This window comes from Columba livia, chromosome 4 (genome assembly GCF_036013475.1).
Source record: "Columba livia isolate bColLiv1 breed racing homer chromosome 4, bColLiv1.pat.W.v2, whole genome shotgun sequence".
NCBI classification, from domain to species: domain Eukaryota; kingdom Metazoa; phylum Chordata; class Aves; order Columbiformes; family Columbidae; genus Columba; species Columba livia.
In genome coordinates this window covers 39612694-39627497 of record NC_088605.1, presented here as the reverse complement: position 1 = coordinate 39627497, position 14804 = coordinate 39612694, and the positions used below count along the sequence as shown (strand labels likewise).

At 35.9% G+C, this 14804-nt stretch overlaps 1 long non-coding RNA gene across 6 annotated transcripts in view; it reads left to right on the top strand.

The window, feature by feature from the left end:
- Positions 1-14804, top strand: part of LOC110365038 (uncharacterized) — a 310373-nt gene that overhangs the window by 275899 nt on the left and 19670 nt on the right. For all 6 annotated transcript variants that reach the window (XR_010472266.1, XR_010472268.1, XR_010472267.1 and 3 more), the window contains 2 exons: positions 13774-13913; positions 14638-14761. This is a non-coding gene — a long non-coding RNA (uncharacterized LOC110365038). The remainder of the gene's footprint in view (positions 1-13773; positions 13914-14637; positions 14762-14804) is intronic.

Below are 14804 nucleotides of genomic sequence, written 5' to 3'. Positions count from 1 at the left end.
TTGTTAAGTACTATTTTTGTGCGGGTAAGATGCAGATCATTCCATAAAAATTTGATTGCCTACATCAGTCCTTAGTTACTAGTATAGAAAATGTTAAGTTTGTATTCTCTAAAATGCTTTTAGACTGTGTGAGCAACACCTTTTTCAGTACATGCTGGTGCAAATTCAAGAAATCAATGGTAGCAATTTTGTATTTGAAAGTAACACCATGGCAGTGCTGATGTTGTGGTTGAAAGATGGCAAAAGGTGCACAGTAAGACTAGTTCAATGACTAATATTTTTATTCATGAGCCTCATTGTTGTCTTTGCTTTGGCTAATCCACTCAGTGTCATTCTTGACTCCTCTCTATTCTCTTTTGCAGCTCAGTAAGCCTCCTTTCCATTCTGTCATCAAAATCCATCATTTCCACCTTTCTGTTCATATCCTTGTGGACAATTTGTCCCTTCTTCCTTTGTATCTGAAATTTGAATTCTTGATATGTCTTCTTCTCCCACAGTTATCCATTCTGTTCAACTCTGGGTTTTTGCTTTCATATCTCTTACAGAATCAAATTCAAGCCCTTTTCCATGTTTTTTAATAAAGGGTCTCTCCTCATATGTCTAAACTCATAACTGCCTCTTGCCCTTTATCTTGTCTTGCTTCACATTACTATTTTCATTTTTGTTGCTAATCTTCTTGCTTCCTGTGACGTGAACAGTCATACTATTATGTCCTCTTATTACAAAGTCTTTCTAAAAATACTTACTTCGAGAAAACACTGTTCTCATTTTGTTTCCAAAACTTCCAGTTCTTTTATTTCTACAGCAAAAGTCTCTGAAAGCTAGGGGAGGATAATATTTCTTATTAGCAGTGATATTGATAAATTATCATGCTACAGCAAAGAGTAAGTGATGTGACACAAGAGTGACTGAACTGGTTCAGATCCGCTGACCCTATTTTGGTTGTTTACCCTGACCTGCTACATTAGTTTTACAGCTTCAGCTGTTTTAGGTGTAATCACTTACAAAACATATAACATCAGCTGCCAAAAATTGACAGAGAGAAATTACTAACGTCCCCATTTAGTAGGAAGGCTTGCTTTTTCTTTTTTTTTTTTTTCATTTTACTTTTTCAGGCATGAATTATTCTATAGTATATTAAATTAATATGCTGTTGGTCTCTAGATTTTAACCAGTAATGAAGATTAAGAGTAAAAAGCCCTGATCTGAAACAAAGCCTAAATGATCTTTTCTACCAAAAGAGATATTAAAGGAAACAGGAGAAATCAAATAAATGGAATCACTCCCATCTTCACCCTTGAAATGGCTAGTCTTAGATATGGTGTGCTCTGCAAAGCATAAGTATTCATGCCAGAGTAAATTGAATTAATACTGCTGAAAATGAATTATTTCATAGCATAGGTTTTGGCTTTTTCTACTGCAGGCTTTTTAAAAGAGAAAATGAAAATTCATGAACTTTCTGCTATGAACTATTTTCTTTTTAATAGTATTTAACTCCACTAGGCCATCATTGTGCATGTCATTTCTGATGAATAAACTATTCCTTCAGCAGCTGTACAACAATATAATTAAACATGGTTTTTACTTTTGATGGATAAATTACTGGAAATATTTCTATGGCAGAACAACTGCATTAGCCATCATTTCTTTGTCTGGTATATTGCACAACAGAGCCTCATTCCTCTGTGCATACTATAACATGAAATTGTTGGGAGGGAAATTACGATCAGGATGGAATAGCTGATAGGAGTCTTCCTAGTTTTGACAGTGGAGGTTTCTTGGGGAGTGGTGGTAAAATATTATTCGGGAATTAAACGGTTTGCTTTCAGTATGCTTGAACCAAAGTTACTCTATTAAACATCAAATTTGCAAATGTGATTTTTAAGTGAGTTAAAGTTTGAGACTTTCCTTTCTCAGGGAATTGTAAACATTGCTGTTAGTTTCAACCTTGTGTTGTGGTTTAACCCAAGTTAGTAATACAACCACGATAACTGCTCACTCGCGCCGTTCTCCACCCCATGCCCCAAAAGGGGAGATAATCAAAAGGGAAGGGAGAAACTTGGACTGAGATAAACACAGTTTAATAAACTACAATAATAAAATACTAATACACTACTAGTAAATATATATATAAAATAGAAATATATATATATAAAACAGAAATAAAAGATACTCAAGGCAATTCCTTATGAACACACTGAGCAGCCAGTCCCAATAAGACACATCCCAGTCCCAAAAAAAAGGAAAAAGGCAGGAGACCTCTGCAAAGTGGCTAAAAGCCAAACCAAACTGTACCCTAGAGCGAGCAAGAACATCCTAGACAGCCAAAAACAGAAGGCTCCTTAAATAATTAGCATGATGCTAATGGGATGGAATAGTCTTATTGATCAGTCTGTATGTCAGTCAAGCTCTGCCCCATTCATGCCCCCTTCCTCAACGCCTTGCACCTGTGGGCAGAGTGCTCAGAGTGCCCTTGGCTCTCAGACCAGAGCAATTAAAACATTAACTCTGTGCTGGGGTGTTAGCTCTTGTTCTCAAGCTAAGTCCAAATAATGACCATGATAGCTATGAAAAGAAAGGTTTCTAACTGCATGAAGAAAATGAACTCATTTTCAGTCAAATCAGCACACCTTGAAAATTCAATTATACAAGTCTATTGTTGAACAAACACCAGATTTTCCAGTTGAAATATTTGTGTGGGTTTGCTTCATATTTAACCTGCATTCTTTAAGAATTTTATTCCACCACTTTCAGTGAGATCACTCAGTCCCAGCTAATCTATCTTTCATGCTCCAAGAAGATCTGACTTAAAGCACTGCAATAGTTCAGTAAGTGGGGAGACTCTGCGATGCCATCTCACATCTTACCAACCTAAACCCTAGAGAAAATCAGAGAATGTGAAACACCTGGATCATTTCTCAAGAGACACCCCAGTAGCTCAAAGGAACACAGGTATTAATACCTGCTGACTGGTATATGTAGTGCAGATCCCTAGCTTATTAATTTGGTGGATTTATACTCAGGTGGTTTTGTACTGTTTTCTTTTTTTTTTTTTACGCCTTTTTTTCCTCCTTAGATGTCAAATTGCTCATACAAGAGAAATAAATCCAGTAGGATTACTTTACTCACATTCCATTGGGAATACCTCCAGATAGCTGGTAGGAAGGAAGAAGAGACATCCATGCTGTTAGCTCTGCACCCTCTGAGTTGTCAGGTAACACTGCATGCTGTATATTATATAGTCAGGGATAATTCCTACTTCTATATTACAACATGTGGCTACTGGTAGCTATAACTGCTTTGCCGTGGTGCAGATCAAATCTAGAGCCATTGTGGCATTACACAGTTAACACAGAGTGCGTCAGTTTGGGATTTAGCATTTACTGTCAGAAGGAAACTAAACTGCAGTAACAGCCTCTTTGGAAAGGGGTGATCTGAATATTTGCAATAGCTTATGGTACCTGAGTAAGGAAAGGATTTGTTTTCCATCTTTATTACTACTTCGGCTGTTTGACCATTTAATTTAGCAAAAAACTTTTGTGTTCTTTTTCACTGTTTGTCCTTATTTCCCTTCTCTTCTTGGATACTTAACTCTGAACTTAAGTCTGCCTATGTCTTGTCCCAAATCTATAACCTAAAGCTTTCCAGATATGGAAACTTCAGCCACAAGGACAAGAGGGTTTTATGAAGGCTCGTATCAGTGTGACTCTAGATGGAAGAAAATTTCACTTTTTTGTGTAGGACAAACTCTGCTTGCCACAACCCCGTCGGTATTCCAAAAAACATCCAGATTTCAAGCTCCATTAAAGAATTGTCTCAACTAGAAACTCCTTTAGAAGGGAACTTTTTCTCCCCATTGAGACTATATTTCCAGGCTGTGTGTCCAAAGTGTATACAGTCATTCCCGTAGTCGTCAAAGTACTTAAAGCAGAACAGACCATTTGAACTGAGAGGTTTTTTAATACTATTATTCTTATGTCTTTTATGATACTAGGAAGTCCTTCCTTTGAGATGGTTAGCAGTGGAACAAATGCACCTTGCTTGAGTCTTGGCTTGGTAGCATGCATTTATAGATGATGCAAACAGCATACACTGTGGGGAAAAAGTGAACAAAGATGACAGACAGAAAGGAGTACAAGGGAAATGAATGGGAGGCTTTTCTGAGATAAATTCCCGCATTAACAGCTGAAACATCAGCTCTGGAACCAGATAAAGTCTACAGGATGCTGTTTTAAGTGAGTTTCAAGTATTATTTTTATTTCTTCTTTAGGTTTATACAAGTACTCCTCTTATTAGCTCACATAAGTGTATTCCCAACACTACAATGAAATATCAGATGTTTGAAACTCATCCATTATGTTTATTTCTGATAAGTAAGCCTAAGATTGTTTGTCATTAGCAGAAATATCTATGTTCTATTAGCAAAATGTTCAAGCAAATTAAGAGATGCTATCTTCTCTGGCAATTTCCAGGGACAAGCTGGAAACTTAGATACTGAAGTGTTACAGAGCTGGTCCTACAGATCAGCTTGTCTGTGCAATGGATGCATGTTGCCATCTAGGTATCTTCCACTGAACTTGCGCATTTCTGATGCTTGATTCAGTGTAAAAATGATAGACATGTTTTGTTTTTCCTTTTACCTGTTACTTTTACCTAATCTATGCAAAAGTATGGCATAGTATAGCTCTAGGTATGCTGTGACTATAGCAAAACAGACAGAAAAAGACAGAAAGCAGCATGTAAAGGACATTGCTTATATGTATTCATGATATAGGCATAAAGTAAGACATGCTAAGCTAACATGAAATTGAGTGGTGAACAAATAGTTGGAAGACACACAATTTTGAAGACAGATTGGATCAACCATAGAGCTGCATGCAAGAGAGATATGCCTGTATACTCTACTGCTGTCTTCCAAAGCACTATTTATATAAATTCCATAAATTAGGGAATTCTAATCACAGAATCACAGAATCAGCTGGGTTGGAAAAGACCTCAGAGATCATCAAGTCCAACCCTTGGTCCAACTCTAGTCCGTTTACTAGATCATGGCACTAAGTGCCATGTCAAATCTCAGTTTAAAAACCTCCAGGGACAGCGAGTCCACTACCTCCCTGGGCAGGCCATTCCAAGGACTGACCACTCTCTCTGGAAAGAATTTCTTTCTAATATCCAGCCTAAATTTCCCCTGGCAGAGTTTAAGCCCATGCCCCCTTGTCCCATTGCTAACTGCCTGGGAGAAGAGACCAATCCCCACCTGGCTATAACTTACCTACCCAAATTGCTGTAATACTTGTTTGAACCAGCAATTTAAGTATTTTGATTTAGTGAATAATATTTCTCTGCCAACTATTTATTTTTATAGTCAAATCACTTCACTGATTGTGTGAGTAAATATTCTGAAGATTTTTTTTTAAATACCATTAATGTTTTTACTTTTGCTTGTCTGTTTTTTCTCAAGCTGGTTTCTGATTTTGTGTGTGTGTGTGAAAACATGATCCCATGAGGGAAAAATTTTGGAAGGTTATTGGTGATGTCAAGGTTTGAATGTAAGAAATTACACTACTTCTACTCTGGTTGTCACTATTTTTGCTTACGTAGTCATAAAGAAAAATCTATGAAAGGCATTTTGATCATTAGTTCTGGGATCTATAAATGGTAAGCTGCTTTTTTGTTTCTGAGATCTTTATTTTATAGGATTAGCACATTGAATTTAATGCGAAGTAGGACTTTGGACATACACTTTTGTCAATTGATTGATTTATGGTTCACCTCAAAATTTAGTCTTTCTTTAAATATTATGTAGACAGAGTGTAGAATGAGCAGCGTAAAAAATTTCTATTTCATTAAAAATGCAGCTCAGCAGCTTTGTGATAAATAATGACATTATGTATATGTCAATCCCTTCTGGAAAATTGGAGCGATTCTAGACTTTGCCAAGAATTTGACATGCCACCCTAAATGTTTAATCAGGGATGCTGTGACATTCAATGCTCCTTGTATAAATGTGTCAGTCTAATTTTTGTTAAACCTCTTAAAATTGAAACAGAATCTGCTTCTGGAGAAAAATAAAAAATTGTGACTGAAACAAACTAATGCTGTTAATATGTTTTTCAGTGGGTATGATACAAATAATCTAAAATTAACTGTGATCCTCACTTCACCGAGCACAAACTTCCCTAGTAAAAGTTTTGAATTGGAATAGAACTCAGAGGAGTGCTGTGTCAAATTAATGGTCATGAAGCAAGGCTCACAGAGCATTAGTAGTCAGCTTCTGCCTTGAGTGAGACCAGGGAATAGATGCCATTCAGTCACTGCAACAGAATTTCTATGCAAAAACCTGTCCTTCAAAAAACCCAGAAGAATGTAATGGGACTTCCCTGTGACACCGTACATTGGTTGATTCTATTCTGGCCATGGGAAATGCATATTGGATTTCAGACAAGGGCCAGAGAAGCCAACTAAAAAGAATCATTATTAATCTGTTGGTGCTGATGCTGCAGATTAAAAGGGCTATACAAATTAGTTACTGAAAAACTTTGCTTATATGTATGATCTCTCAATTTTTATATATAGCCTGTTTTTGTTTAGTGAGACTAGTTGCATAATTTAGAACAATTTGTCAGAATTTAGGTTTATGTGTATGAGTTAAACTTCACAACATGGAAAGTATTTTTATATTAATATTTCTAGTTCATAATGATGGTCTTACTGGTTTGTCTTCAGATTATTTCTTATATACATTTTACCTGATATTTATTGGTCCTCTGGTGTTAAAAGAGCAAAGTAGTTAGGTTCTTTTCTGTCACCCACGAGAGACAAATGTTTTACTAATGCCAGCTCACCCAGGATTCAGTTTCTGGTGCTGTGAGAAAATAGTGGGCCCTATCATAATATCCATATTGTTGTTTATTTCTACTGGTATAAGACATTGGTATGTGGGGGAGTACTCTATAAACACAGAACAGAAGTACACTCCATAGGACTGACAAGGTAGAGATGTTTGCACAGAGGAAGTGGAAGGCCAGGAGGCAGTGCTGGTCAGTGTCATAGCAGTGGTTTTGGTGTGTATACTCTAAATCTTAAAAGGAAGCTTAAAACCAAAGAATAAAAACGTATTGTGATGCATACTTAAAACATGAAAGAAAGAAACAGAGAGTTCTCTCTTTTTATACAGCCAAGGCTTCCAGCCAGGTTGAAAGGAGACAGCTGTTTTGCTCCCAACCTTTTCAATAAGAAGCGGTACCCTATCCTTTTTTTGACAAAAGAATAAAGTAAAGCTCTAATACCTTGACACACACTGGATTGTAAAGCTAACAATGTGCTCTTACTTAATCAAAACATGCAGAATTGCTGTATTTGCCAGATTCCTTTCCTACCTGGAATGTGAGTACAGGCAGAACCTCCAGAATCCTTCCAATCGCTGGATGCTTTCATGTAGCTAGGGGCAGAAAATGTTGTTGTCCTGTATTTTCTTTGGTGTCATGCTGTGTCCCAGGATATGTACTGCAGTGCTTCTACCCAGACCTGTTATCCACCTGTGCTGTTTGGCATGAGCAAAGAGGAAGACCCAGGATTATATTCCAAAATACACATTATGCTTCAAAAGAGATGTCAGGTGATCTGGAGCTTTTATGGCTCCAAGGTCTTTTGAGAAAGCTGGTGCTCAGCATTTACTACAGATATTCTATGGTTTAAGGTAAAGAAAATCCCTATTTCACTCCATATAGTCATGGTTCAGCAAGAATTATGTGTGAGACTTATGCTCAGAAATGTATTGTTTGTAAAAATAATACATACAGTATAGTTTTGTAGTGTAATTGTGAAATAAAATAATAGAACAGACAGATCTGTAGGAACACAAAATATTTCCATTCTTATGTAGAGCAAATTTGTACTGGAAGAAGGTTTTGGGGTTTTTAAGAGAGAAGAAAAACTGTTTATAACTTATCCTGTACAACGTCTAGTAAGATACCAACTTTCTTGTCTGGTAGACGGATCTTTAATCTTATGTACTAAGCCATCATTCTTTTATCACCAGGAAGTATTTGGTATATCCAGAAACCCAGTGAAATGTTGGATTAACCCAAAGAGAGAGCAATTAAAGATGGAAAAAAATATAATCTTTCCTACAGTTTTAAGACTCCTTTTGCCATGTGACCAAAGCCCTAAATTTAATCACAAATGCATTCTCTTTCTGCTTAAGAGGAGGTCTCTGGAAATTATACCACGGCAGTTTTAGAAAATAGCAGCCTGCCCATTTGTTCTTCCCCAATCTAAACCTTTCTGCCTCCCAGTTACCCTGGCTTATGATTAAATAGTGAGCTTCAGTCTAATTCATTATTAGATGAAGGAGGAAGAAGCTTTAATGTAGATGCTGAGGGCATTATAGTGTTAAGGGTTGTTGAGGTCATTGGAAGAAAGTTTTATTCATCAAAATACTTCTTTTTCCCTTTCAGCACTTTTTGTTTTCTGTTTCTCTGTGTTTATATGTAAATATCTTAATTCTGAAGCTTATAAGTATTTCCAGGCAAAAGAGTCATATCCTCTCTTTGGGGAACAGTGGAAAAGTTTGACCATGGGCAAAATAGTATTGATTTAGTATCCAACACTATCTTATTTACTCCACTTGAAATATTTAGGTTGCATTAACAGTAATGCTCCATTAGGGCATTGCTTGGCCTTCGATGACCAGATAAGAAGAGAAAGAAAACCATAGGCTGATGTGAAACGATCTGTTCGCCATCTGAAGGCAGCTACCTCCTAGACCTTTAAAACAGAAAGGCTTTTGGATGCAAAAATCTTCCCACTAAAAATGTGAGGAGCAACAGGCCTACAAAGGGTCTTTTGAAAAAATACCAATGAGAAATCACATAGAAGCATGCAGAATAAGTATGGCTGATATTAAAATTCTCTGTGAAAGACTGTATAATGATATACCAAGGCCACAATGTTCCCCAGCATCGGGGGAGCAGTGTGGTAAAGTCACACCGGCTGTTCATATTCCAGCAATAAAAGCGAGAAAAATGCCCTCATCTTGTGGAGGCAAGTCATCTGTAACCTTAGCATGTGGAAAAGGGAAAAGAGATGCCAAAAGCTGTGGAGTCTTTAAAGTTGTCTCAGATGCCCTCTATGGCAGAATGATTCCTGGCCTCAAAGTCAAATAACTATTACGTGATCAACGTGTCACAGAAAGTACTCTACTCTGTGATCTTATGGAGCATTGTTTAGTTCAGAATTTGTTTCTGAAATGTTTTATTCTACATGATACCCATAACAGTAGCTGCCATAACTTTAATGATGTTTTAATATCATGAGATCTCATTATAACAGTCTGCTTCTTCTAGTTTTTGCTGATAAGTGAAGGAAGAATGCCAGCTGTTCTGGTTGAGTTATTGCATCCATGAATTACAAAAAAGGAAAATTAATATAGTCATTATAATTCTGTTTGGTTTTGTTTTGTTTTTTTTTCTATTGAGTAGCATTTAGAGGCTCCAGTCAGGATTAAAAGCCGTATAAACATTAAAGATGGCCTTACACAGTAAATACAACATGCTGTTATTGTTTAGTGTAATGTGGAAAAAAGCTGAGTTTTGTTTATAGTTTCAGGAAGAGAGATCATGTTTAAATAAAGTTGTTCATATTTCACTAATACAGTTAATTCAGTCATTGAAAACTTGTGTAAAGTCTAACAAAAAGTGTATCTGTCGATCTGAGATTACACTGAAAACTGTTTAAACTATACTTCACTGATTTTGTACTGACAGCCTAAATATTGTGTTGCATACTGATCTGGGGGTGGGGAAATGAAAGTAAAACAAATTGTTTTCCATCAAAGAACAACAATGAATATAGTAGCACTATTTTATTTACAGCATAGGTGTTTATTTAATAATTTTATTGGTAGCAACCAAGAGAAAATTGAACCAAGTTGAAAAAATATAGGATTTCATGACATGCTGGAAAAAAAGAATGTGTACAGATATGTTGCAATTTATTGAAATTTACTGCACTTTGAGATATATTGTATACTTCAGGAAATATAATTTATCTTTATATCTTACATTATTATCATATACATCAAATAGAAGTTTAGTTTGTCATATTTCAAAAAAAATACAGTCTTATTTTGGGAAAGCAGTCATCGCTGTATATGTATGTTTGCCATATTTATTTTAAAGTCTTAACCATCACCTTGCCTTGATTTTTCTTGGAGTGATAGAAAGAAATTACCATCTTTTTCACTGTTTGAAAGAGCAAACTCACCAGCAAGCAGGTAACATCTCTAAAGATGACAACAGCATTAGCTCATCTGGGGTGTAACACAGAGAAAGGAAGAGTGCGGGCTTTTCTGCCACAGTGTTCTAGTAAACACCTGGAATGGGCCCGTTCATGGAATCAGAAACCTCATGCAAAGAAGGTGCCACAAAAGAGTTACCAGTAATTTAATACACGGCCTTGGGAGTTTTTGATGACTGTTTGAACGTTTCATGCTGGGCCACAAACACCATTTGTGTGTTTTTTCTGCCTGATGCTGCTAGCAGGTTCCTAAAAAGATAAAATAATAATAAACTTCCCTCCAACAATTGCATAGCCTGGAAGTAATGGCATATGTATAGACTTTTATCAAGCTGACATCATACCTCAGCTTCTAGTAGCTGAGATATGAATAGTGTCTATTCTGTAAGTGAAAAGGTTTCTGAGTTTCGTAATAACCAAGCACTTGAAGCTCAGCATGCAAACAAATTGTCTTAATTGGTTTAAGCAATCAAGTATAAAATACTGCTGTCCATTAGAAGTTCATAGTGGTAGTTTGTAGCAGCAGCAGAGGTGAACAGGGAAGAGAATGTGGAAGTGACGTGGAGTATTTCTGTGCATCAGGTGCGTGATCTGCTGATCACAGTGTTCAGCGGTACTGGCAGCCCTTTGGCTCCTCTGTGCTCGTCTCCCTGGCTCCGTGGATCAGGCAGAAGAGCAACCATGCGATTTGCTTATATCTGGATCCAAATGTATATATAGCCAAGACATTAATGTCATGTTAATGTATGCTGACACACCACACACACTGAATTTTGCAAGTGGTAGAATAGGGCTATCTAGTCTTTTCATTTTATGACAGAGATGCTTGTTTTTTTCTCACTGGCAGGTTAGTATAGTTTCTTGTCCAGTGTTAGGTATCTGTAAGAAGTCTCTGAATAACATAAAGGATCTTAAAAAAAACCCTGAGTCTAGAAGAGCAAAACTAATTATCTCTGATTTGTTTTGATAGGTAATATTTTCAGCTTAAACTTTCTGACAAAAATAAGTGATTTTTCTGTTTTTCCACTGACAAAATAGAGCATTTCTATTTTAAAAAGTGATTACAGTAAAAAATTTACATAGGACTTTTTTCCAGTGAAAAATGTTATTTTTCAAAATACAGTGGTTTTGATCAATAAAGTATTAAGATTTTTCGGGTTATATGAGAATTGCCATGCCTGTATAAATTTTACTAACCCTTAGTGAAAATGTATAACACAAGATTCTCAATCATCAAATGAAACTATTGAAGTAATTCAAACATTTTTAGCTCTGCTTCTTAACAAGCATTTTTAAACTGGTAAATCAAGCAAAAATTTATCTTTTCATAATTCTTTGAGAATGGGAAGCTTCAGAATTTTGTCCAAATGTCTCTTCAACACTGTTTATGATATAATACAAGTTTTGTGATGGCAAACTTTAAATATAATAGCAAATAACTCACTTTGATTATACTAGTATAATAAATATAAAAATATGCAGCTCAGTTTCTTTTCAGTTATTGACTACAGGGCAAAGCTTCAATTTTATTAGGCTGGGGTTTGAAAGGTCTTTGAGGATCTAGTAACAAGTCAAGCAAGTGGCTGTTTTTCTGTTTTTTGGTTTTAAGAAATCTTGCATTAGAAGAAAAAATATTGTTCAAGATTACAATATACTTGCCTTATTTTCGCTTTTAATTTTTATTTTTTTTTTTTACAAATTCAGTGTTTAAAAATGAAGGTGAGAAAACAAATTATACTTTGCTTTTTTCATTTTGTATTCAATTGCATATTTTCACAGAACTATATGTTTTTAAAATACATTAAACTTTGAGATTTTATCGTTGCAAAAACATTATGTCATACAGGAACAACAGTTAGCAGTGATCACTTGGAAGAAAGTGCAACTCATTTATATAAATTGATAGCCCAGAGGAACCCAAGAACCATAAAATAAATATCCATAACATTACAGCAGATAAATGTAGCTTCTGCAGAAATTGCTTCCAGAGCTTAATTAGAAATGGTTATTTTTGACAGAAATCTTGTGGTTTGAATTAACAAATGTAATAAAATATTCACACTCAGAGTTAAAAATATGTTTTCTTTAATCCTTTGAGAGAGGACTTAAATGGGAATGGAACACATAGAGGGATTTTTTTTTTTTTTAATTTTTATTTAACAGTACATTAATACAATGTTATAGCCTAAAAAGAATCTTCAGAGTAGCAATCTCTTCATATTAGTACGTGGTCTGTGGTTTAGTAGTATATTTACAAAAACAATACCTTACATGTTTCATCACTGCTGTGTTTCCCAGTACCACCTCATCAATTTTAGCAACAAGTCTGTGATTACCATTACTGGGTATGGCCAGTACAGTGCATACAAGGTATTTTCTATATTCAGTTGCTTTTTTGACATTATCACATTCTTTAAATAGTCTGTCAACAAAAACTCTGGTTATTTTTGTTATGTGACCTTAGAGAAATATCAGTAATTCAGTTACAGATGATTCATTCTTATCCAAACAAATTAATGTCATTTAGTAATGTCAAAAATTGAAGTTCAACATAGCAGAGAAAAATCTAAGAATAATGTTTTCCTGTATCAGTCAGTCTTACTGGTATATTTTAAGCCTTTTTACACCTATCATTTTGTCAAAGATTATACTTGTAAGAACGTTTATATGAGCATGTCTCCACCTTCATAATTACAACACAAACACTCAGAACATACAGTAAATGTTTCAAATATAGAAAAATTCTATTTTGTGAACATTGTGGTAGCTCTTGGCAATAGCTTTGGGAGTGGTTGCAAACACTAATTTTACACAATGCACAGGTCACTCAGAACTCAAACAGTGAATAATTAGACCCTCATTGCACTTTAATGCAGTGTGATTGCTGATTGACAACAAGTATTGCAGGGTAGCTTCAGTAGTATATAATCATCCAACTCTTAGCCACCATACTTCTGTAAATATTTGATATTTTTCCCTTTCTTACTTAAACTGATCTAGTTGTTCCTTTCTGTCATGATTCCTAATGACAGGAACTGTCTGGCAGTGTGGAACAGGGAAACTTGGAGACACTTCTGTCTGATCTTATCCAGCCAAACAGCTCCTGTTTCTTCTTTTCTAATTTCCTGTGATTGTGAGCTTTAGGGTTGGGGTTTTTTGTTGGTTTACTGTTTGGTGGGGGGGGGGGAGGGAATAGAGTAGAAAGAGAATAGGAATCAGAATAGTAAATACTCTTGCTGTGAAACGTATGGTACTCCATCTAAGTGTATATCTTGTTTGTTAATACACCTTGTCCTTCTAGGATGCCTAGACTACCAGAAATGTTAAGAGAATGTGATTGAATTTATTCTCCCTAAGTCTGAGCCCTGAGATACTAATTTTCCACCTTGCTCAGCTGATTCAAACTCCAACTGATGTATAGCATGGCTGTATTACAAAAGGTTATGCCACATTAACTATGTTATATTTCAACAGGCAAACACAAGGCACCATGTAATCACTTCAGCTGCTCACTGGTGTAGTGATGAGATCCTCTGAACTATTATGGCTGCTTGGATGCTCAGAAGAAAGATGACTTTGAAGGTTTCTAAAACTGTGTCTTTCATGGCAGACAGGTAAAAGGGTGTGCAAATCACAGGGCTGCTGTCATTTCTGGCTGAAGGCCAAACAGAACAATTTAGCAGAGAATCTGAATTGCTCACTCCATCATCTATAGTGGAATAAGACTAATAGTCAAAATTCTTTCCAAGCTTTAAAAAAAATTATGCCGTGGTGGGCTCAAAGTGTATGTATCTTATATATTAGGAGTTAAAATATCAGACTCGGATACTTCTGGCAATGTCTTTCTCTGGTGCTGCTATAATTTTGGCAGAACCTGACAACCATAATAAAGATCAGTGAGTTATTGCAAATAAGTTGCTTATCATGTAGCTTTGCACTAGAAGAATATTTAGTGAAATTAGTGTCGGTGCTAATGACAGTGAAATCCTTTGGCAAATCTAGCAGGGAATTTAAAAACTAATAAAGAAATAATATATGTATCTCACTCTCCTTGTCTTTGTAATATATGGACCTGAGGACTTTCATATCAGGTAAGTCTCCCATTTAAATTAATTAATTGAAATAAATTTTTGAATTAATTACATACAGAAGTATCGATATCTCTTCAGAAAACCTGATAGCAAGTTGGCCAGACTTGTTATTTACAGATAACCCTTAGACACAATGTATCATTGACCAGTACATCTTTCCTATTGTCTGTGGGTGGCTTGACAGCCATACAATACAAAGATGTAGCTTTCCTCCATGTTAAAGTTTATCTATCCTTATTTTCTTTAGATATCAAAGCACCATCTGGTCTAAGCAGAGGAAAATACTGCTTGTCTTGGTTGCAGCTGGGGGGGATCCTGGCCACAGAAAGGAGGACCAGAAACTTTCAAAGGTTATGTACCTTGTGTGAAAGGTGAGAACTGGGAGCAGAGGGTGGTTGGAGGGGAAGGGCTGAG